The following is a 22,248-nucleotide window of genomic DNA, read 5'->3' as shown; positions in this document are numbered from 1 at the left end:
ATTTTTGTGTTTTTACTGTTGCAATTCATTATTTTACAAATATAGTTTACTAATGTTTAATTGTTTTGTTCTTATAAAAACAAACTTTTCACTCATAGATCTAATTAAAACAATTTCCACAAAAATATTTTCGCCTAAACGCGATTTTATGTGTCTACGCACTTCAAAACTGGCTAATAAACAAATATTAAAAATTACCTCAATGCGCGCTTATTATTAATTTCAATTTAATGCTGCGTTTAATGTTGCAATTTGCCACAAGTGCATAACCAGCCGCAACAGTAGCGGCTAAAATAAACTAACAACCCGCAAAAGCACACGCTCGCTGAGCCCTAGCGTCTTCGTCCACAACACAAACGAAAGACTTAAGCGAGCAACTCGTTTTGGCACAGCCATCAACAAATCACAGCAGACCGCGCAAAAATGCTGGTGCAGCATAAAGTTATAAAACCAACAACTAAGCAAAGTGCCGCTAGTGAGCTGGAGAGTAACTTGCGCGCTCTTACTTTACTGTTTTGATTTTGCGCTCTTAAAGCCAAGCAAACAAAGTAAAACGAATAAATATATTAAATGGCTGTAAAGCACCTGTCTTTGCATGACTTCGACTTGTTTTAGCGCTTTTTTCTAACAATGAATATACATACATATATTGTATATGTATATATGACGATATTGTATGTGCATACATATATGACGACTCATTGCTCACACACGCTCAGCTGACTTCTTGCTTTCCTCGTAAGCCGTGTCTTTGCTCGTGTTTTTCATGCTTTTGCTGCGCTTTACCGTTTGCTGTTTGCTCTGCTCGCAGCTGGTGTTGTTGGCTTTGCAATCTCTTGGCCAAGTTAAAGTCTGCGCCTGCAACTTCAAACGGTTTGCAGACGTTGAGTGTGACGCACGCTTTCATGTTACGCGCTCGCTGGACTTTTACGTTAACAATTTGCGGAAAAATCGAGTTATAAAAGTGTCAAAGATATTCAAGAAGAACAAATTTTGTAAAATTCTGACGTGTTAGTATAGATGGAAAAATATTTCAAAAATATTATAATATAATGTATGGATAAAAATTAATAAATTATTATATGTGAACATTAAACTTGATTACAAAAATGTGTGGTGACTTTAAAACGACGCAAAATAGTACAATCATGGATTTTGTGCCTGCGAATATGAAAAAATTTTTTTGAAAAAAAATTTGAGAAAAATATTGAAAAAAGTTTTGAAAAAACGTTGAAAAAAATTTTACTGCAAAAATACTGAAAAAATTGTTACTAAAAATATTGAAAATGTTGAAAAAAAATTTACTGCAAAAATACTGAAAAAATGTTTACTAAAAAATTTTGAAACTGGTTATAAAAATAACTAAATTGCAGATCAAAATGAAATATTTTTCAAATAAATCAATGATATATGAAAATAAATAATACGGTGCTAAAAATGAGTTTTGTAGACTAAAATTTTTGCTGAATCTATAAATGTATATTAAAAAAAAAAAATACTTTAAAAAATATAAAACAATAAAAATAGCAATTAAAAATAAAAATAAAATTAGAAGCCAATTAAATTATAGTAAAAAATATGTATTATCACAATTTAAAAAAAAATTAAAAACTTTAAAGAAAGTTCTCGAATAAATTTAACTGATCAATTAAAACAATTTTGTTATTATAAAATGATATAAACAAAAAAATCATCTTAAAACATTAAAATATACTAAAATAAGAAAAAATATATATAACAAAATTTTATTTTAATAAAAAATCAAAATTATAAAAAATGGCAGCAAAAATAAAATTCAAAAAATTAATCATAAACAAATTAAACTAAAAAAATTAATTAAAAAAAAAATGTCAGCCAGAATGTTAAGCTCTCAGTAAAGTAAAAAACAAAACGTTAAAAAATTTCAAAACTTAAAAAAAAGTTCATGTAAGTTTTGCAAAAAGCTTTATATTAAATTTAATAATTTCATTATTGTAAAAATTGAATAATAATAAGTAACAAATGTCTTGCAAACTAAAAATATTTTACGATTAACAGCAAAGCATAAAAATTAAAATAAAAAAATGGAATGACAACAAACTTAAAAAAAAAATATAGAATATGTCAAAACCAACAAATATTAAAAATCCTTATAGCGAAAGTTTTGGAAAATAATCCAACTAAAGAACTTAAAACAATTTTTTCGTAATAAAATTATAAAAGTAAAAAATTAAAATTCGCAAAAAAAATAATCAATTATTTAAGTTTCCAAAAAAGTAAACAAAATAATAATTTATTACAATTTCTCAAAAAATTAAATTAATTAATTATTATATCGATTATTTAAATATCAAAAAAGTAAACAAAATAATAATTTCTTAAAATTTCTAAACACTTAATTTAATAAATAAAAACATAATATTAAATAGATGAAAATCTATAAACGTATTAGTTGAAGACTAATATAATATATTAAAAATTTTCAAAAAAATAAACTTAAAAAAAAATAATTAATTAAAAAATAAATTTAATTAAAAAATTAAAATTGAAAAAAAAGATAATAATAATAAAAAAAAAAAAAAAATAATAATAACAACTAACAAATAAAAAATAATAACTTTAAAAATATATCACTTGATTCATTTTTAAGAAAATTACAAAATCGCGCCTAATGAAAAAGGTTGTCCCTCAAACATCACTAATTAAACTCAACACAAAAAATTTCGTTCGAAGTACACAAAACAGCAACACACCCGCTGCGCCTACACTTTCATTCTCATTCAAACCAATGAAAAGGAAATTGAAATCGAAATTACCAAGCAAACAAATTTAAATAATACCCAAATACAAAGGCTGAAGAGCCACCAAAGTGTTGTAGAAAATTACAGCAGCCAAAAACAACAAGAAAAAAATTGTTGTAAGAAACTAAGCAACTAAGCAAACACGCAAGCGAATCGAACATGAAAAGTACAAACGCAAATATGTATGCACTCATGTAAGCATGCGTGTGCGTGTGTGCATTCACCGAAAATTAGAAAATGAGCAGTAACATTTTGAATTTGTTATTTGTAACTACTGTGAAAGAGCCACCACTTAGCTTTTACTGGCCATGCCGCTATAACTTAATGAATATATGTACATACATACATATATTTGGGTGTATGCATATGTGATGATGTATGCATGTCCATGCAAGCTCGCACGAAAAATACTTAAAATATTTGTCGATTTGTGCTTCTTCTTTTTCTGACTTCTTTAATAGCGCTTAAAAGACATTTGAAGCGCTGGAAAATTTGTTAGTGTATATTCATTCATATATGATATACATATCTATTGGCATACATATTTATATGAACAGATGAAGTGCTACAAATTTTGAAATTTCTCAACTCGTCAATTTAGTTATTTTTTAAATAATATTTTTCATCCTTTTTTAAGTTCATATATTTTAGTAAGTTTTTTGAATTTTTTTTTTTAATTTATCTAATTCTTATTTACTTACGTTTCATGTTAATTTATGAAATTAGATGTGATAAAATTAGAAAAATTTCAAAAATTAAATTCGAAAAATATTTTATTAAAATTAAAATTGTTAAAATGTCATTTATTTGTGCCATTTTTTATTAATTTATTCTAATATAATTATTTTAATTTTAACAGTTTTTATTCTAATAACATATTTTTCCATTTTAATTAGTTTTTATTTGTTTTTATATTACTTTTTGATTTTTTTTTAGTCACCTCGAATTTTTTTAATTTTTTTCTAACATTTTATATTTACATCTCTTAATTCTTATTTTAATTTAGTCTACGAATTTCGATTTTCTTATTTTAATTTAAAAATTTTTTTTTAGTTTAATAACATATTTTTTTCAATTTTAATTAGTTTAGTCTTAATTTTTATTTAAATTTAGTCTACGATTTTCCATTTTTCTATTTCAATTTAATTTTTTTTTTATTTCAATTCAGTGTTATTTGATTTTCTTGTATTTTACCCTTTGAAATGCATTTAGATATTAAGTTTTATTTTTATTATATTTCAAATTTTGATTTTTTTCTAAATTAAAAGTTTTCTCTCTAAAAAAATTAATAATTTTTTCTCTTACTTTTTTTTTAATTTTTCATTTTCAGTAATTTCAATTTTAGCTCTAAAAAAATTAGTAATTTTTTCTCTTATCTTTTTTAATTTTTCATTTTCAATAATTTCAATTTTAGCTTTTTCCCTCATTTTTTCACACAACATTCATTAAATGTTCCATTTTTAATTTTATTAATAACTTTTTATGTAACTTTAGTACTTTTTAATTTAGTTTACGTCATTTATCTTTTAGAATTTTTTTTTTATCATATTAAATTTATTTTATTATTATAATTTTTTTTAATTTTTTACTTAACTTTTGGAGACTGATCTATATAATTTCATTTAATTTAATATTTTGTAATTAAAGGGGGGAGCCTGCTTTAGAGGCTTCAAAAAATCGATTTTGTTGAGGATTTTTTTCGGAGTCAAAGAAATAACTGATTAAAGCGAAATCTCTAGGGTTTATAGTTATATATTGAGATATCATCCGGAAATTTTTTGGTTACGAAATCTTTGATACTCTGCCTTTGGGAAGCATTTGCCCGATGCATCTCGCATGTGTATTTGTCGGACGGCGGGCGGGATGCAGGTCGCAATTTTTATCGGAAACAAAAAATCCAAAGAGATTCAAATTTTCTAATAATTTATCTTCTAGTTAAACTAAGAAAATTCAAAAAAAAGTGTAAAATTATACAATTTTTTTTCAAAAATTGAAAAAAAGTGTGTTTTGACCAACAAAATTTTACTTTATGTTCTTTAAAAATATGTTAAAAGTTGACTTTTATTAGTAGTTTTAGTTTAAATAGAAGATGATAATTTAATACAAAGATAGTAAATCATCTCAATTTCATACGACGTTTGGTTTGTTTCCTCCTGATTGCCAATTAATAAAAATCGCAAAAATAAAAACCGAGAAATCGCGCGTCAAAGTTTTCGCTTTCTGCCCAAGCGCTAATTATATCTGCTAGACGCTCGGTCACTCTTTCCCTTCTATCTTCGAAAATGTTTCCAATTCCCATCTATAACTTTGGGGACATATTCTATTATTAAATATATCTCTTATTTTTAAAGAGATTTAAGCAAACAAAAATCGATTTTTTGAAGCTTCCAAAGCAGGCTCCCCCTTAATCAATTTTTATATAATTAGGCTATAGTGCATTACGTTTAATTATTTATTTCGCTTAGTTGGTTTGTCTTGTGCTACTCAATTTATGTTCTTTCTTTCCTCTTGCTTTACTTTATTTTTATTTTTTGCACGAATTGCTTGTTTTAGTTTAATTATAATTTTTGGTGAATAACAAATTTAATTTATTTTTTAACAAAATATTTTTATTAGTTCTTTAATTTATACTGCAACTTAACTTAATTAAATATTTATATTTTTAAGAAACTTCACATTTTATTTAAAATGAAATTTCAACATTTTTTTTTAATGAAATATTACTATTATAATGAACTACTTTAGAAAATTAATTTATAATTTTTTTCTTAGTAATTGAGGTGAAAATTATTCAAGCAAATTCGATAAATTAAAAAAATTTCAGTTTTAGTAACTTGTTTGAAATTAAAAATTAAAAATAAAAAAATATTAATTTTATTAATTAATTTATAATATTATTTTACACAACTTTTTTCAGCATTTTTTCTTAAATTTGAGACCTTTAGGCCTAATTTTTTAATTTTTTTAATTTAATGTTTTTAATCTATTTTAACAACTTTATATTTTTTTTATTTATTATATAATTCCATATAAAAAAACGGTCTTAAAATAAAATATGTTTTTTGATTTTTTATTTTTTAATTATTTTTCCTGATTTCTCAAATTATTAAATTAATTAAATTATTTTAAAATTTCCAATTAATTTTATTTCTGTCAATACTTAAATGCTTTTAAATTTTTCTTTTATCTATTTAATTATTTTTGCTTTTAGCTAAATTTAGATTATTATATTTCAAAAAAATTTTGCGTTTCTTGGTTGTCGATTTTTTTCAAACACATTATGGTTTTATTTTAAATAATTTTGTTTTTTTATGTTAATTCATTTTATTTTTAATATTACATATATTATTTAATTCTACTTTTATATATTATTTTACTGATAAATTTAATAATTTAATTTAATTTTACTTTATTTTTCAATTGTTTCATTTTCTTTGTTTTTATATTTTATCTTATTATTTTTAATATTTATGCATTTATTAGTTTCATATTTTTATTATTTTATTTTTCCTCAACTTCTGCAATTTTTCTCGCAAACCGGTGCTGCACTTTCCCATTTTCGTCTTGTCGAAACGCATCGGTAATCGCCGATAACAACAACATTTAAATTTGCCACAACAAAAATGCAGTGGAAAGTTGCGTCGGTTGCTTTGAGAGCCGCATGCTGAAAACGCATATCAAATATTAGCCGGTGTAAATTACCAAGCGCTAACAAAGCGCTGAAATAGAAGAAGGCCGAAAAAGAAAAACAAATTTATTTGCATACATACATATGTACATTCATATGTTCGTGGAAATGCTTGGAGTAAACGCAATGAGAGTTCGGCGACCGTCGTCGTATTGTGTGAATGCTCTTGTTGTAATATTGGCGCCATAACTGCTGTACATAGTTATTTAATATTTTTTTTGAAAATGTTTTTAAAAAATTAATTTCTTTTGCCATTTATCAGTTGCTTTGAATCTCGCGGACAATCATAAAACACATGAATTGCGTATGTCGTAATTGCTTCCGAGAAGGCGGCTACATATGTATGTATAACGAGACGTGCGCGTGACAACGAAATAAAAACATTAAATTTATTAAGAAAATTAAATAAAACAATAAAAGGTTTAAAATACACAAAAAAAAATTATAATTGCCAATAAAAAATTAAAAAAAAATTTGAAAATAAAAAAATTTAAATTAAGAAAATCAAAAAATTAATTAATTAAAATTAAAAAATATCAAAAATCAAAATAAATTAAAAAAAATAAAAGCTTTCAAAACTAAAAATTTGTTTAGAAAAAGTTAAAATACTTAAAATTAAAAAAATTAAATTAAAATGCAATAAAAAAATTCAAATAATTTTGAAAATAAAAAATTAAAATTAAAAATTAAAAAATTAATTAATTAAAATTAAAAAATATGAAAAACCAAAATTAATTTTTGAACAATTTTAAAATTTTCAAAAATAAAATTTTTAAAATTAAAATAATTTTTTTTAGAAAAGTTAAAGACTTAAAAATTCAAATGCAATAAAAATTTAAATAATTTTGAAAAAAAAAAAAATTAAAATTAAAAAATCAAAAAATTAATTAATTAAAATTAAAAATATGAAAAACCAAAAAAAATCTGTGAAAAAAATAAAGCTTTCAAAAATAAAAATTTTTTTAGAAAAAGTTAAAATACTTAAAAATTAAAAAAATTAAATTAAAATGCAATAAAAAAATTTAAATAACTTTTTTTTAATTCATAACAAAAATTGAAAAAAAAATAAAATTATAAAAACAAAAATAAATATGTGAAAAAATAAACACTTTTAAAAATATATTTCTTTAGCAAAAGCATTTTAAGAACTAAAAAATATATACATACATATAATAAAATTCAATAAAAACAATAAATTACTAAAAAGCCCAAAGATTAAAAGAATATGAAATATTGCAAAAAAATAACTTGAAACTAAAAAAAGTCGAAAAAAAATTTTAAATTTTGAAAAATTAGTTTTTTTTAGAAAGCGTTAAAAGGCTTACAAATAAAAAATATTACAATATATAGAAAAAAAATAAATATAATAAAAGGGTTAAAAAATAAAACTTTATTCAATTTTTAAAAAAATTTAAATTTTCAAAAAAGATTTTGAAAACAAAAAAAATTTACATAAAATAAAAATATTCAAAGATTAAATTTTTAAGAAACATAAAATAAAATTATTCAAAAATTAAATTTTTAAGAAACAATTTTTTTAAGAAAAAATTAAATTTGTTTAAATTTTTAATTTATGTAAGTTTTCTTTTGTTTTCAAAATCTTTTTTAGAAATTTACATTTTTTCAAAAATTTAATAAAGTTTTATTTCTTTACATGAATTAAAAATTTTAAAAAACTTAATTTTTTCTTTAAAAAAAATGTTTTTCAAATTTAAATTGTTGAAAATTTTTAATTTATGTAAATTTTTCAAAAAAAATTAAATTTTCGAAAAAAGATTATCCAAAATAAAAAAAAATTGTTTTGTAGCCATAAATATCAACAACTCTACAAGAACAACAATCAGCGCAATTACCGCCAAAATAACGCAACATTGCAAGTGAGCAATTTTAAAGTGACTTGTTAAACGCGGTTATGTTGTACAAAAACAATAAAAACATAAAACTTACAGCAACACAAGATCACGTACTTAATTCGCACGACCTCTGAACTGACCAGCGCACCAGTCGCCAGCGTGTAGTGCCACACATTTACATACAGCAACTGTAACAACAAAACCTTATATGTTATTGTTGTTGTTGCTGGTGTTTCTTGCACGTTAACGTACTTGTTTTAAATTGTGCTTTTGTTTTGCTGCGCTTCATTTCATTTTGCTTGTGCTTCCTTTTACTTTATTTTGTTTTTGTTGTTGCTTTGCGCATGCGTGCGCCGGCCTTTATACGCCACATCTTTGGAATTTTTCACACACCGCAACAGCATTTTGTTGTGCAATTTTGTGAATGGCCAACAGGCATCGATTACAATCAAACGCGCAAAATCTACAGCGACAGCAATTAATACAACAACAACAACAACAAGAAAAACAACAGCAAATACGCATACAAAATGTGTTCAAAAAATCAAATGAGTGTACTCATGGAGAAATTAAATACGGTAAGTGAAGGGGAGACCATTTTATTTTCACGCGAAAAACTGTTTTGCAACAAGACGAGGAAGGAAGCTGCAAAAAGCTTGAAAAATAATAATTGAAAAATTATTGTTTTTAAAAATTATAAGAACGGGTATGACATCAGTCAACACTTTATTTACCAAATGGAAAAATATTACTTATCAAAATTGTAAAAAAAATTAAGACATCTGGCTACACTTTATTTACAGAATATTTTATATGAAATGGTGGGATCTCAAATTGTGATGTTATAAGTTTCTAACCGCTTTTCACAGTTTTTGATTCGTATTATAAAGCTTGTTATAAGTGAGAGATAGAGAGCAATAGAATGTGAGAGAAGAAAGCTGGCCTTAAGTGAGTTAATTTCTTTTACTTTCGAATCCGATCTCAAAGAAAAGACTTCACTTTAGTTTAGTCAAGTCAAATTTAGCTCTCTCAAAGACTAACAAAAGCACCGTTAGCTACTTTCAACGCACACCAAACTTAAACTTTTTCTATTCAATATTATATACGCCTTTTCCGTTTAAAATCTTGATTTTTAGGGATAGCTTTAATAAGGTTTACTTCAACGATAATCGGCAATAGCCGTGACTTAAGCATAATCAAGAGCTGTCACTCTAGTTTCTAGCTCTATTACTAACTATTTTCCAACTATTTCAGAAATTTGTATATATTTAAAATGACGTGACAAACGACAACAAGCTGAGCTTTACTTAGAATCAGAAAAATATCTATGAATATTCCTTTAAAACTCTATAAGATCTTTTTTCTTTATTCCAATATTATAGTCTGGTTAGAAATGTTCCTCCAGATTCACATCGTAATCATCTATTTTACTCGGCACGATTTTTATGACCTCTCAAGTATGATTTGTAATTTGGAAGCTTTGAAGCTTTCAGTTTTGCCAAGGATGTCTAACGATGCACCAAGACCTTTAGATGCCTTATTGTGAAACCACATGCACCAAACCTCCTCCACTCTATTATGTCCTCTCTTAACCATCCTGTACACCTAATGAAGTTCATTAATAACTGCAAAAGGTTTTATGCGTTTAACCTCAAAGACACCGTCAAGAAATCCTCGACCGATAGTCGCGATTCTTTTATTATACAAAGCTGTGATATTCTATAGTCTCTTCACCTCCTGACTGCTTCTACAATTGTCTTTGTATGATGTTGCCAGTCTGGTGGCATGCCTGCCAATTAGCCAGTGATCTATTAGCACTCCTACTAGAGTTCTTATATAATTCCTTTTGAATTCTAATACGCTTGCCTGCGTGTTGAGCAGTTTAGGCAATGCTTCCACTGAGACTCAACTATATTTATATTATGTTTGCCGTTAAAATACTTGTATTCCTTTTTTCGTAGTCTAATTGTAGGGTTGTGCCTGGAACAAGGAACCCATTACAGGCTTATCGTGACTAATAGATCGTTTAAGAGCTCAAGCCATTCTTTCATCATTTTTGATGAAAAACTAAAAGTTACCCTCTTAGTTATTTCAAAGTTCATACAGCCAAGTATATATAAATATTATCTTTGTTGTGAGCACACCAATTGCTGTGATTTCCGCTTGGAAGACGAAAGTCGATTCTAGTATACAACTTTTCTGAGAAGACCACCTTCCATTCGATTATCTAGTTTAGACCCATTCGCACAAATGATTTTACTTACATCTCTGTTCATCTCGTCCCTTTCCCTCGCTTCTCTAGAAAAACCATAATATTGAATATTTGATAATATCGAAATCTATAAGATTTCGAAAATCTGTGGTATTAGTTAGAAACGGGCACTTACTAAGTAGTTTAGAATGTCCCTTCATACAGATGACTATTATCATTCCCATCAATTGCTGACTTCGCTGCAGTGGCGTATCTGGGGGGGCGTGGCTTCTAGTTCCTAAATTTTATATACTTAGTATCGAAGATATTTTGTAAAAATTCACTTTTGTTCGAACCTCATGAAACTTGTAGGTAGGTAGATAAAGGGGGTGTCAGAACATCCTTGGCCCCGGGCGCCCGAAGTTATAGCTACGCCACTGCTTCGCTGTCTGTTGCTTGCAGAACAAGTCTGTTGGTAGTAAATTTCAAATAACGTTTAGTGCCTGCATTGGAGTTTATCTAAGAGTGCTACTGATGCATACACTAGATGATCAGCTATGCCAAACTCAGAGCTGAATACTGAGTTAATACTTATATATATTAGAGACTGTCTTTAGCCAATAGATCACATAAGCGCCAAAACTATTCGATAGCCCCATATTATCGCGACCAAGCCAAAAATTAAGTTGCTAGAAGCTTGTTTAGTAAAGATTGTGTGGTGTCTCAAAACTTCGAGTGAGCACTTTCTAAATCAAAAGAGGAATGGTTTAAGTACGTCAGTATATTTGAAAGAATAGTTTGTGCAATACATGAAACCAGTTAGATACATATATCATAAAAGATCTGTCACTTGGAACAGTTTCAAAACTTGTTAGACTTTTCTTCGTTGAGTTCTTAACTAAATATGCGGAAATTTTTATATTTTCTTATTTCTTATGTAAGAACAAAATTTTCACAATCGCCTTAAAAAATATATCATAAAATAGCTCAGTATTAGTTGAGAGATTCTACGAAGTAAAGAATCTTACTCACAGATATGCTTTACATTTAGTATAAACTTTGACGACGAAGTAATCTTCAAAGGTCTGCAGCTAAGAGCTCGAGTCTCCCAGCAAAGTTGCGCAGCCCAAATTACAGTAATACTACAATATTTAATTATATGTTCTGAGATTAAAGTTCTCTACACGGTGAGGTCTTCCAAGTAACACTAAATGATTTTTTGATAGTTTTCGAGAAAATTTAAAAGCGTGGTCGCTCTTTGTGAATTGAAGATCATACATATTTTTAAGTTTATCATTTTCTACAAACAACATTTTCAAGAGTTCCAAAACTAGTCAAATAAGCTTCGTGCGAATAAGTCTTGATCTCTTCTACTTAGTGTTGGTTTGGTATTTCGAAAACAGCATCGAAGCAAAAACAAAAAATTTCAGTAAAAAAACAATCAACATTTTTTGTATATGATTCCCCATAAGCAACTTCCGTCTACAACAAAACCCGCAAGCAAAGAAAGCTCACACTCTTACATCCGCCCCACATTCATAATAATTAATTTGCAATAAAGTATTTTGCACACATCGAGTGATTGCGCTATGAGATAGCCAAAAGAGTTTTCATAAGGAAAAACCAAACAACAAAAAGTCAATAATCAAAAGCATAAACACCGTTAGGTGCATTCGAAATCACTACAAAAATGTGGCGAAGCATAAACGAATGACGTTGGTAATGACACGAACCACAGGTATGCCAATTACGTCCGCATAAAGTGTGCTTTGTACTCGTATCTATGAGGAGTACCTCGAAAGGTAGCTGGAAAATGTGGCGGGAAATATTTAGTATAGTACATTGTGTAACAAAAATGTGCTAATTTTGCGTGTTGTTAGTAGAGTATAGGACCAAGTTATAGTAGGTCTAAATTATAGACAAATGCTAAATTTTGTTTTTTTTTTTTTGAGAAATTTTGTTAGTTTTTCTGTATCATAAAACGATTCAAGGCCAATGCTTTCGTTTTTTTAATATCGATCATATAGAAAAGCTCCTAAAGCTCTGTCTACGAAATTCTAGTTCTAAAAAAATAAATTTAACTTCTTAAACAAAAACATAATCAAAACATTACAACCAAACGCGAATAAAAGGATTGCACAGATTAAACTTTCTTTATTCCACCATTTTTGGAATGATTTTAACTAATCTGTGATTTTTCCTCAAATGTAAAAGAAGCTTATAAAAGCTGTCTAGCTTTAAAGTTCTTGCATATAAATTCTTTCAGAACCTACAACTATACTGTCGAACAATTTTGTAGATTCCTAAAACTTTAAAATAAAACATCTGGAAATTCTCGACTGGAAGTAAAAGAGTTAAAATTTTGGTTATTTTAGTTTTAGTTCTGCAACTTTTCTTTGTATATGCTCCTTCCACTTTAACTTTGCATTCAGCGTCAAAGCAAGATATTTCGCCTTGGTGGAGTACGGGATTACCCAATATATAAGAGGATATATGTACGTAGCACTTTTTTTAGTTTATATGTTTGGACTTCAACTCGTTTAAAGTAATGTTCCATTTTTGTGTCCATTCTACAATTAGGTTGATTGAAACTTCACTCTGTTCGACGACTCAGCTTCATTTTTACCGGTAGTAATGATGCAGGTATCTTCTGCAAATGTGGCGATTGTGCAGTTTGGCCACGTAGGCATATCGCTAGTAAACAAAAGTGGTCCCAGGACACTTCCTTAGACTACAACTGTTTTTATTGGCTGTAACGTAGTATATGATGGTCCCTGCATGATTCTGAAGTAGCGCTTGCTCAGGTAAGAGGCAAGTAGTTCAGTTAGATGCTATGGAAAAAGAAGTCTTAATTTATGAAGTAAGCCATGGCATACGTCAATAAAAGCAGCTGCGCAATTTTGCTTTTTTCCATCTTCTATTATATCTGTTATTCGTTGAACTTGATCGATTGTGGAATTTTGCGATTTAAATCCAAATTGATGAATTGGCATAAGGCCCTTTTCTTCAGTTATGTGCTGAAGTCTTCTTATAATTACAACTTCAAGTAGTTTGGACAAAATGGGCAACAGTAAGATTGGACGATATGACGAGGCCTCCTGGGCGCTTTTTCCGGGTTTTTGTACCATGTGATTTCAGATACCTTCCATGGCAATGGGACGTATCTGAGATTTAAGCAAGCGTTTTGTATCAATGTAAGTTTTTCTAATGCTTTTCGCGTTAGCTTTTTTAGTACAGCAGCAGTCACCAAGTCGAAACCGGGAGCTTTTCTTGGTTTAAATCTACTTTCAATGATATTTTCCACTTCTGTAATTGTTGTTGGTTGGATTTCTCCTACGTATTGCGATCCTTACAGCTGCGGTAAAGTTCCATGGGAAACAAAGGAACTAAACTTTTTAGTTAGTTTCTCTGAAAAAACTTCCGCTTTTTCTTCGTCGCTTTTGGCCCAGGATCCGTTTGGCTTTCTGAGGGGTGTATTCGACAATATTTGTTTCCTTGTATTTTTACAGCTCTCCAAAGTGAATAATCCGTACGTTTGTTTGGCGTTAATTTCTCAATATAATTAGAAATATTTTGATTTGTAAATAACTTTATTTTGGTGCTGAGAATCTTAGTTAAATTGTTTAGTTCTGTTTTATAGTGAGGAAATCGCATGATTTACCTTTTTTACATAGTTTTCTCTTTTTTTTATGAGATCTAAAATCTAATTTAAGATTAGATATTTGTTTCTTTTTTCAACTCTTCTTCGTCTGTTTCGGCTACAAAGGTCGATTTTGATGGAGAAGAAGACTTTTCATTTGTATATTTGGTTAGCGATTTCTTTCGGTTTTCATTTTGAAGTTTAAGTGTCGCTTTTTAATTTTTTAATTCATTGTTCAATGTTTCTATTTTCTGAATGCGTTCGAGCATACATACTTGCATATTTGGTTGCATTATGTTCTCCCACCGCGTGGCGTAGTTTGTATGTACTTATGTACATCACGATCTCATGAAATTGTTGTTACGCTGATTGAAAGAAACTGCCTTACGAACTGCTTTACCGACTGTACGTGCAGATAATGTAGTGTCCGTGGCGACCTATAGTACAACTCTGTGTAGACAGCTGGTTTGCCGTCTGACAGAAACAGCTGATAACCACATTAGATGTGCGGAGTAGGATTTTTGCACAGAAATTAATTGTGTGTTTGTTAATTTGGTATTATTTTTTGTTATTATTTAAAATTTCGAAATGTTTATGTGATAAATTATTTATGTTTTTAAAATATTGTTGTAGATAATTTCGAGTAAATTGATATACCGCGTGGTGCCGATGAATTGCCACAGCCTGGAGTGCACGTACATATGTATATTAAAAGAAATTGAAGAGCACACTTGACTTGATCGTACGCGCGAATAACAAAAACAGTGCCGCGAATAGCTAAAACAGTGGTCATAAGTGAAAACTATTCACATATTTGTATTTTAAATTATTATTAATTAATAATATGCTGTATATTTATAATTTTTTAATTTCGCCATGAAATCAGCCAATAAGCGGCACACTTCAAACGCAAACACTTTCCCTTACCGTTGACAGGCACTTGCTGTTGTTGGCGCGCATAAATTAGTATGCCAAACATTCTTAACCCACTAAGCCGCATTAACATTATTTTTGGTGTTTTTTTTTTTTGTGTTTTTGGTATTGGTATTTGAGTCAACAATTATGAGGAGCGCCTCAGTTTAAAAGTGAATGTCGCAAATTCGCCTGCATTTTAAATGTGAATATCGCTCAGCCACTGGCTATGAGTGTTGAAATTTACATTTTTTCACCTTCAAACCGATACTAGGCGCTCAGAAATTCAGCGCACGTCGTTAGTTTTCATAAAATTTCGTCGTTTTTTCTTTGAAAATGTCAAACACAAGACTTATGCACATGAACTCAGGCAATAATTGTCATTTACTTTCTAATAAATGACGCAGCAACGAAATAAATTATGAAAATTACAAAAACAAAAATAAAATAATGTAATTATAAATCGAAAAAACCAATAACAACAACAAGTAATTATTAGCGCTTTGATTTATTTTATGTTCATTGAAAATTTGTGGCTTGTTACGAGAAATTAGCGAAAAGTGAAAATGTGAAAATTATTCTTGAAAGTGAAATTTAATTTGTTTATTTTAGTTATTTTTTATGTTGTTATTTTATATTACCTGCATGCGTTGTTGCATACAAGTGTTCATAATGTTGCATGTTGCTTTTCAAAATGTTATTAATGTTTGATTTTGAATTATTAATGGTTATTAAATTTCTAAACAAATTTATTGCCGTTTTGCACGAAGATCGCATAAATTTCTTGCTCGAATTTGTTTTTCTAATATATTTCTGACTTACAAGTACTTTGGAAAGCAAAACAAAACATGAAAGTATTGTTGTTATTTCAATTTAAGTTTTCTCTTATTTAGTGAGGAAGTAACATAATTGCTTAAGACACGCGAAAGCAGCAACAACTTAATGCTGCAGAATAGCCTTGCCAGTGGGGAGAAAAGAAATAAATAAAAACAGTTTCAATTAACAAATTGAAAGAAAAATTAAAAATAATAATTAAAAAAAAAAAATTAAAATAAATTGGTATTAAAAAGTAATAAAAGTTGAAAAAAATAATATACAATTAATTAAAAACAATAATCACTTCTTGACAAAAGAAATTAATTGCCAGGATAAGTTCCTGTTAATTTTTTATAAAAGGCTACAATTTTCAAATAATGAATTTAACAAAATTTCAATGTAAAAAAGTTAAAAATAAAATATATAAAATTATGAAAAAAAAGTATTTTAATTAAAGACAAATTAAATTATTAAATTATTAATTCAAATTAAATTAAAATTAATACAAAAAAAATTATTAAAAATTAAGGAGAATTAAAAAAAAATTAAAATTTAAAACTAAGAAAAATTAAAAATTAAGAAAATTAAAAAAAAAAATTAAGAAAATTAAAAAAAACTAAGAAAACTTAAAAAAAATTAAGAAAATTAAAAAAAAAAAAAAAAATAATCAAAAATTAAAAAAAATAAACGAAAATTAAAAAAAAGAATAAAACAAATAAAAAAACTTTCGTGTTTTAATATTGTCACACCAAAATTTGAAATTTTTCATACATGAAGTTATTTTGTATACATTTTACTAATTTAAAAAGAAAAATGAATATCCAGTGCCTTGAAATATTATAAAAAAAAAACAATTAAAAGCAAATAAATTGATTAATATTTTCTTTGTTAATTTAAAGTTTTTTATTTATACTTTATAAACTAAAAGCAAATAAATTGATTAATATTTTCTTTGTTAATTTATTGTTTTTTATTTATACTTTATAAGTAAAAAATATAATTTTTCTATAATTTTTAAAATCTTTTTAATGTTTATTTTTTTTAATTTTAGTATTTTTTTAAAATATTTTTATAGTATATTTTTTTTAATTTTAATATTTTTATTTATAAAAAATTAAAAAAAATTATCAATTTTTTCACGAGAGACTTTGAAATCCCTGTAAATTTTCTTTAAAAAGTGAGAGTTTTCAAATTAATTTAAAAAAAATTTTAATCTAAAAAGTTAAAAATAAAGTATATAGAAATATGTAAAAAAAAAATTGACAACAATTAATAGCAAATATTAAAAAAAAACATTTAATTGATTCCGTGCTTTAGTTTTGTCACGCGCTGTATAAGAAAATTCACCATTTTTCGCGATAATTTTTAAGCTTGTATATAAAAGTAATCAACGCTTTCAAATGTTAAAAGAAATTAAGAAAAAACAAATAAAAAATAAATTAATATTTTTTATTTATAATTTACATAAATAAATATTATATTTTGTTTTATTTTCGTTTTAATATTTTTATTTATATTTTTTTAATTTAGAAAACTATATTTTTGTTAAATATAAAAATATTCAAAAAAATTATACAAAATAAATATTTTTGTTTAAATTTTTATTTTAATATTTTTATTTATAATTTACAAAAAAAAAAATAAATATTTCTTTTTAATTTTTCCTTATATTTTTTTTAAATAGATTTTTTTATAATTTCTTTTACATTTTCTTAAATATAAAAAATATTAAAAAAAAAAATAAATATTTTTAGTTGTAAATTTAATATTTTTATTTCAAGTAATATTTTTTATTTAAAATTTACAATTAAAAAAATTAATATTTATTTTAATATTTTTTTAAATAGATTATTTTTTGCAGTTAATTTTTTACACACATTTTCTTAAATATAAAAAAAATATTAAAAAATAAAAGAAATAAATATATTTTTATGTATAAAAACAAAAACAATATTTGTTCTTAAGAGCTTTTAAAGTTCTTAAATTTGACTGCCTGCATAAAAACCTTTTTGATTTTGTGTACACAAAAGTAGGATTAGAGTAGTAAGTGAACTACTCTAATCCTACTTTTGTATAAAAATTTCTGAATCTAAATTCGCTGATCTCATAGAAGACTGCACAATACGTCGCGGAAGTATAGAGATGACTTCACAAACGTCTTGCTATGAAATTGTCTTCAAAATAGAAATAATAATATATAAATATATAAGCTTTTATGTCCATCAATGTTCATTTGTTAGGCAGCACAGGGTTTTGCTGCCTTTCAAAGTATCAAAAATATTCGAATTCCGGAACAGCCAAACCGAATCACTTCGTTTAGAAGTGCATAGCTACAAAGCATATCTGAATGCCACAAAATCGTGAAAAATTTATATTTTTGTGAGTTTTATTATTTTCATGCGATATATTCACGGAAGAAAAATTCTTCTCAAAATAGAAGGAGCAAACAAAAAACTATAATAAACATTTTTTGTAAATATTTTTTTTTTCTTTCAATTCATGTAGTTTTTCATATGTACATATATATATATATTTTTATTATTATAATTTTACTGTGTATTTTTGTTTTGATTAAGCTTAAATTTTCATATAATTGTATTGTTTTAATTTCAGTCAGTTTTCCAAAATATTTTTTTTTTTTTCAAACAAAAAGGTTTTATTCATATTCTGGTATTTAACTAAATTATCTATGTTTTTCATACTTTTTCGTTATGCTAATTTTCTGATTTGCAAGTAAGTTATATAAATCATTAATGCGCCCGCTTTTGCTTCCTCGCACTTTCCACAAACAAACTTTCCATTAACTTCTTACCTAACACGTCGTCTACTGACTAAACACTTTGCAAATTGCCCCAATTTCGAACGAGGAAACCAACGTCATCGCATCCAGTTCGCACAAGTTGGCCCAGTGCTCGAGTTGCGCCACCCTGACACACTCTCAAACCCACGCAACAACATCAACATCTCAACCCTCACACGCATACGACAAACTGTCACTGCAACGCGCGAAAGATTTCGGCAAAAGTGCCAAGTAAAAGCAAAATTAGTTATGCTAATGCATGTGCAGGCAACAACAACAAGTGATTTTGCTGCTATGTAAATATGTCACATGCCCACTTGGCATATATGAGGCACCTGCACACATGAACACTTTTCAGCGAAAAATTTATGTGGAAAGCAAGTCAAGTCAAAATTTCATTTTTTATATTTTCGTTTTGATTTTTTTGTTTGTTTTTAGCTTATAGCGCTCTCAAATTGCTTCCTCTTCCTGCTTTTCAACGCGACATATGGACCAGCGGCTTGCGAGCCGGTTCTACCGCTGCGCTGCGCTATTAATATGGTATTGTGGTGTTAATCAGCACATATGATACACATACATGCACACAAAAAGATGTGTGTGCATAAAAGTGCCAACAAAAACAAGTGCCATTGTACCAGGTGCCGCTCCAATGCCCAAACACTTGCACACACACACTCGCTTACATTTCACCAGCTTTTCTTTGCAGCACTTTTTGCTGCTTTATTTTTCAGTGTCAGCAGACATTTTATTACCCACGTTGATTTCCCGCTCAGGCAGGTTATCATCTTTGCTTGGGTTGGCGTGTGCCACAGCATGCGATTGCATAATTATTCAAATGCCAGCTTAACGACGGCAGCGCTTTTCTTTAACGCTTTCAAACTAGTTGTTTTTGTTGTTGCTAGTATAATTAGAATTAGAAAATTCTTTTGTTAAACCGCCACCTATTGCTTATGTTGCAGCAATAAAAGTGGCATTATTACGGCATTTCTTCCTGCTGTAAAGCGATCTGTGTCGTGAAGTGCAAAGCGAGTTCGTCGCTTAAGTCTTTGTTGCTCCTACTAATATATGTATGTATGTACAGCATAGCTGAAGCTATTTCATGCTTCATAATGAGTTAATTAAACAACAATAAAACATTTAAATGAGCGGCACGCAAAGAATAGCGCTTTAATCATGTTGTTGTTGTTATTGATTCTTTTTTTTTATTAAGTGCTTTGAAAGTACAGGAAATATTCTCAATACAACAGTAAATTGCTTTTGATAATTTGTGCCAATGGAGCTATGAAAAAATATTTCGAAAAGCGTATTCCGAAACACCCTGTAATTTATGCAACATGCTTCTTTCAAAAGTAAGCAGTGCCACGCCCAGTAACTAATTTTGAACAGAGCAAGTAGATAATACAAGTATTTCATACTCCCCACTCAGGGCTCAGTCACACGCTTTATGGATTAGATATTTATCCAACCTTTAGAAATTTCATAAAGTACAGCTATGTGGGCGGATTTGTGGAAAAGGTTTCTAATATAATACATAAAATAAAGACATCTAGTATGAAATAAAAGCATTTAATGGAAGTAAACTGGTTAATAGCTGTGATATTTGTAGCAGGCTTCAAACTTATGAGGCTTAAAGTTATATTATTTCGAAAATAAACAAATTATGAGTCGTTATGAATTTCAGCATTTATAAAAATATACCAAATAAAATCAATTTTAAGATATGTTTCACAAGTTCAAATGTCGAAAATTTAGTTATAGAATGTAAGTTAGCGTTTCACAAGTTCAGTTGTGTAAAAAACGTTGTGTGACGTTGTGTTTCACAAGTTCAATTTTCGAAAATTTATTTGTAGAATGTAAGTAGTATTTCACAAGTTCGGTTATGAAAATCTGACGAATCCTTACATTCGTAATAGATGTGTTTCACAAGTTCAATAATCATAATTCTCATGATGGCAAGAAAATCACTATTTAGCAAGAACAATTATGAAATAGTTAATTATAAATGTTCTGAAAAAATCTCAACTGCCTTCCACAAGTAGAGCTACAGCAAAAACAAATAATGCAATTACGTTATTGCTCCTTTCGAAATATTTAGAGACAATTTTTTTTGGCCTACTTTTTATTAGAAAATAAAATTTTAAAAGCCGCTCTAACAGATCTATAGTACCAAATATATTATAATAACCATGAATGTTAAAAATATTTATTTTTTTTAGTCAAAATATAAGAAAAAATTATGCATAAATTATGGTTATATATGCCCATTATTGATTAAGAAATATTATAACATGTGCCCCAACAATAACTCTTGTAATTTATGTGCCACAAGTTCATTTACAAGAATAGTTCTTGAGACTAATGATTCAGATTTGCTACTAATAGTAGCAAATTCTCTAAAACTTAAATGCAATTTAGTGAACTCTTAAAAGTAGGAAAGAGAATGGGACAGTTGTGATTTTTTTCAAAAATGAAAATTAAAAATAATTTCTTATATTTTTTATTTAATATTTGAAATTTAAAATATTGACTAATACAGATAATATTGACTTTCTCTTTGCAGGTATGTGAATGTCTTTCTTTATAAAATCAAACGCCAAAATCTTATTTCGTAAGTAAATTTATAAAACAAATGGTGAGATTGGATATATAAAATGTTGAAAAAATCGAAAATATACATATAATTTGATATTTATGTTTTACCATTCAATGGAATTAAAGCTTGAAAACGCTTGGAAATTTCAACAAATTCAAAGTCAAAAAATAAAATTCATAAAACTCTTCAGCTTGTTATTCATTGGACATTAACTAAATTGTTATACCAATTTATTATACCATAAACCATTTTCTAACCAATTTTATTGAATTTAAATTTTATTTATTGAAATTAAAATAATTTTTCAACGTTGGCCCTTCCAAAAAATATTTCCATGAGTAAGCTTTCTCAAACCTTTTCAGTTTGTTATATGAATTTCAATATTTACGTTTTTGAAATAATTTTCTTACTGAAAATTTTAAAGCTGGTGGTAACGCTGCTCAAAAATGTTTACTTCTTCAGTTTGATATAACTAATTTTAGTTTAGCAAATTTAGTTTATCAGATTTATCTGTATACATGTTTTTAACAAAGTTTTTTTTTGATAATTTTTCTTTTTTTAAATTTTTAAACTGGTGGTAACTCTACTAGAAAATATGCAACATCAATTTTATATTGGGTAATCTTTGTACATCTTACCAAGTTTATTTTTCACATTTATTTTACTATTTTCATTATTTTTCTTTCTTAGAAATATAATTGAGTTGGTAACTCTATTCCAAATCTATCATTTACCAATTTTGTCGCTAAAAATTTGTTTCATACAAAATTGAAAAATTTTACAGACAATTTTCACTTGATAAATACTATGCAATATTTCTATGCTTTTTTCTATACTTCGAATTTCAACTAGGTGGCAACATCCTTAAAAATTAATTTTGAATTAAGACTGCTTATTTTTTTATTTGAGGCTGCTATTATAAAATTTAATTTGTAACATTTTTAAAAAATTAAAAAAATCGAAAAGTTGGCAACT

General features: G+C 27.0%; 1 protein-coding gene across 7 annotated transcripts in view; it reads left to right on the top strand.

Annotated features, from left to right (window-relative positions):
- Nucleotides 1-22,248, top strand: part of LOC120773478 (guanylate kinase) — a 173,134-nt gene that overhangs the window by 131,078 nt on the left and 19,808 nt on the right. The window contains exons 1-2 of one of the 7 annotated variants that reach the window (XM_040102404.1): nt 14,785-14,940; nt 21,241-21,288. The exons of the other annotated variants lie outside the window; for them this stretch is intronic. The gene's annotated coding sequence lies outside the window, so the exon portion shown is untranslated. Of the gene's footprint in view, nt 1-14,784; nt 14,941-21,240; nt 21,289-22,248 lie in introns of those variants that run through there. 7 annotated transcript variants of the gene reach the window in all.

The sequence above is a fragment of the Bactrocera tryoni genome, chromosome 4 (assembly GCF_016617805.1).
Source record: "Bactrocera tryoni isolate S06 chromosome 4, CSIRO_BtryS06_freeze2, whole genome shotgun sequence".
Lineage (NCBI taxonomy): Eukaryota > Metazoa > Arthropoda > Insecta > Diptera > Tephritidae > Bactrocera > Bactrocera tryoni.
Note: the sequence above shows the minus strand (reverse complement) of the source record. Positions and strands in the feature narration are given on the sequence as shown.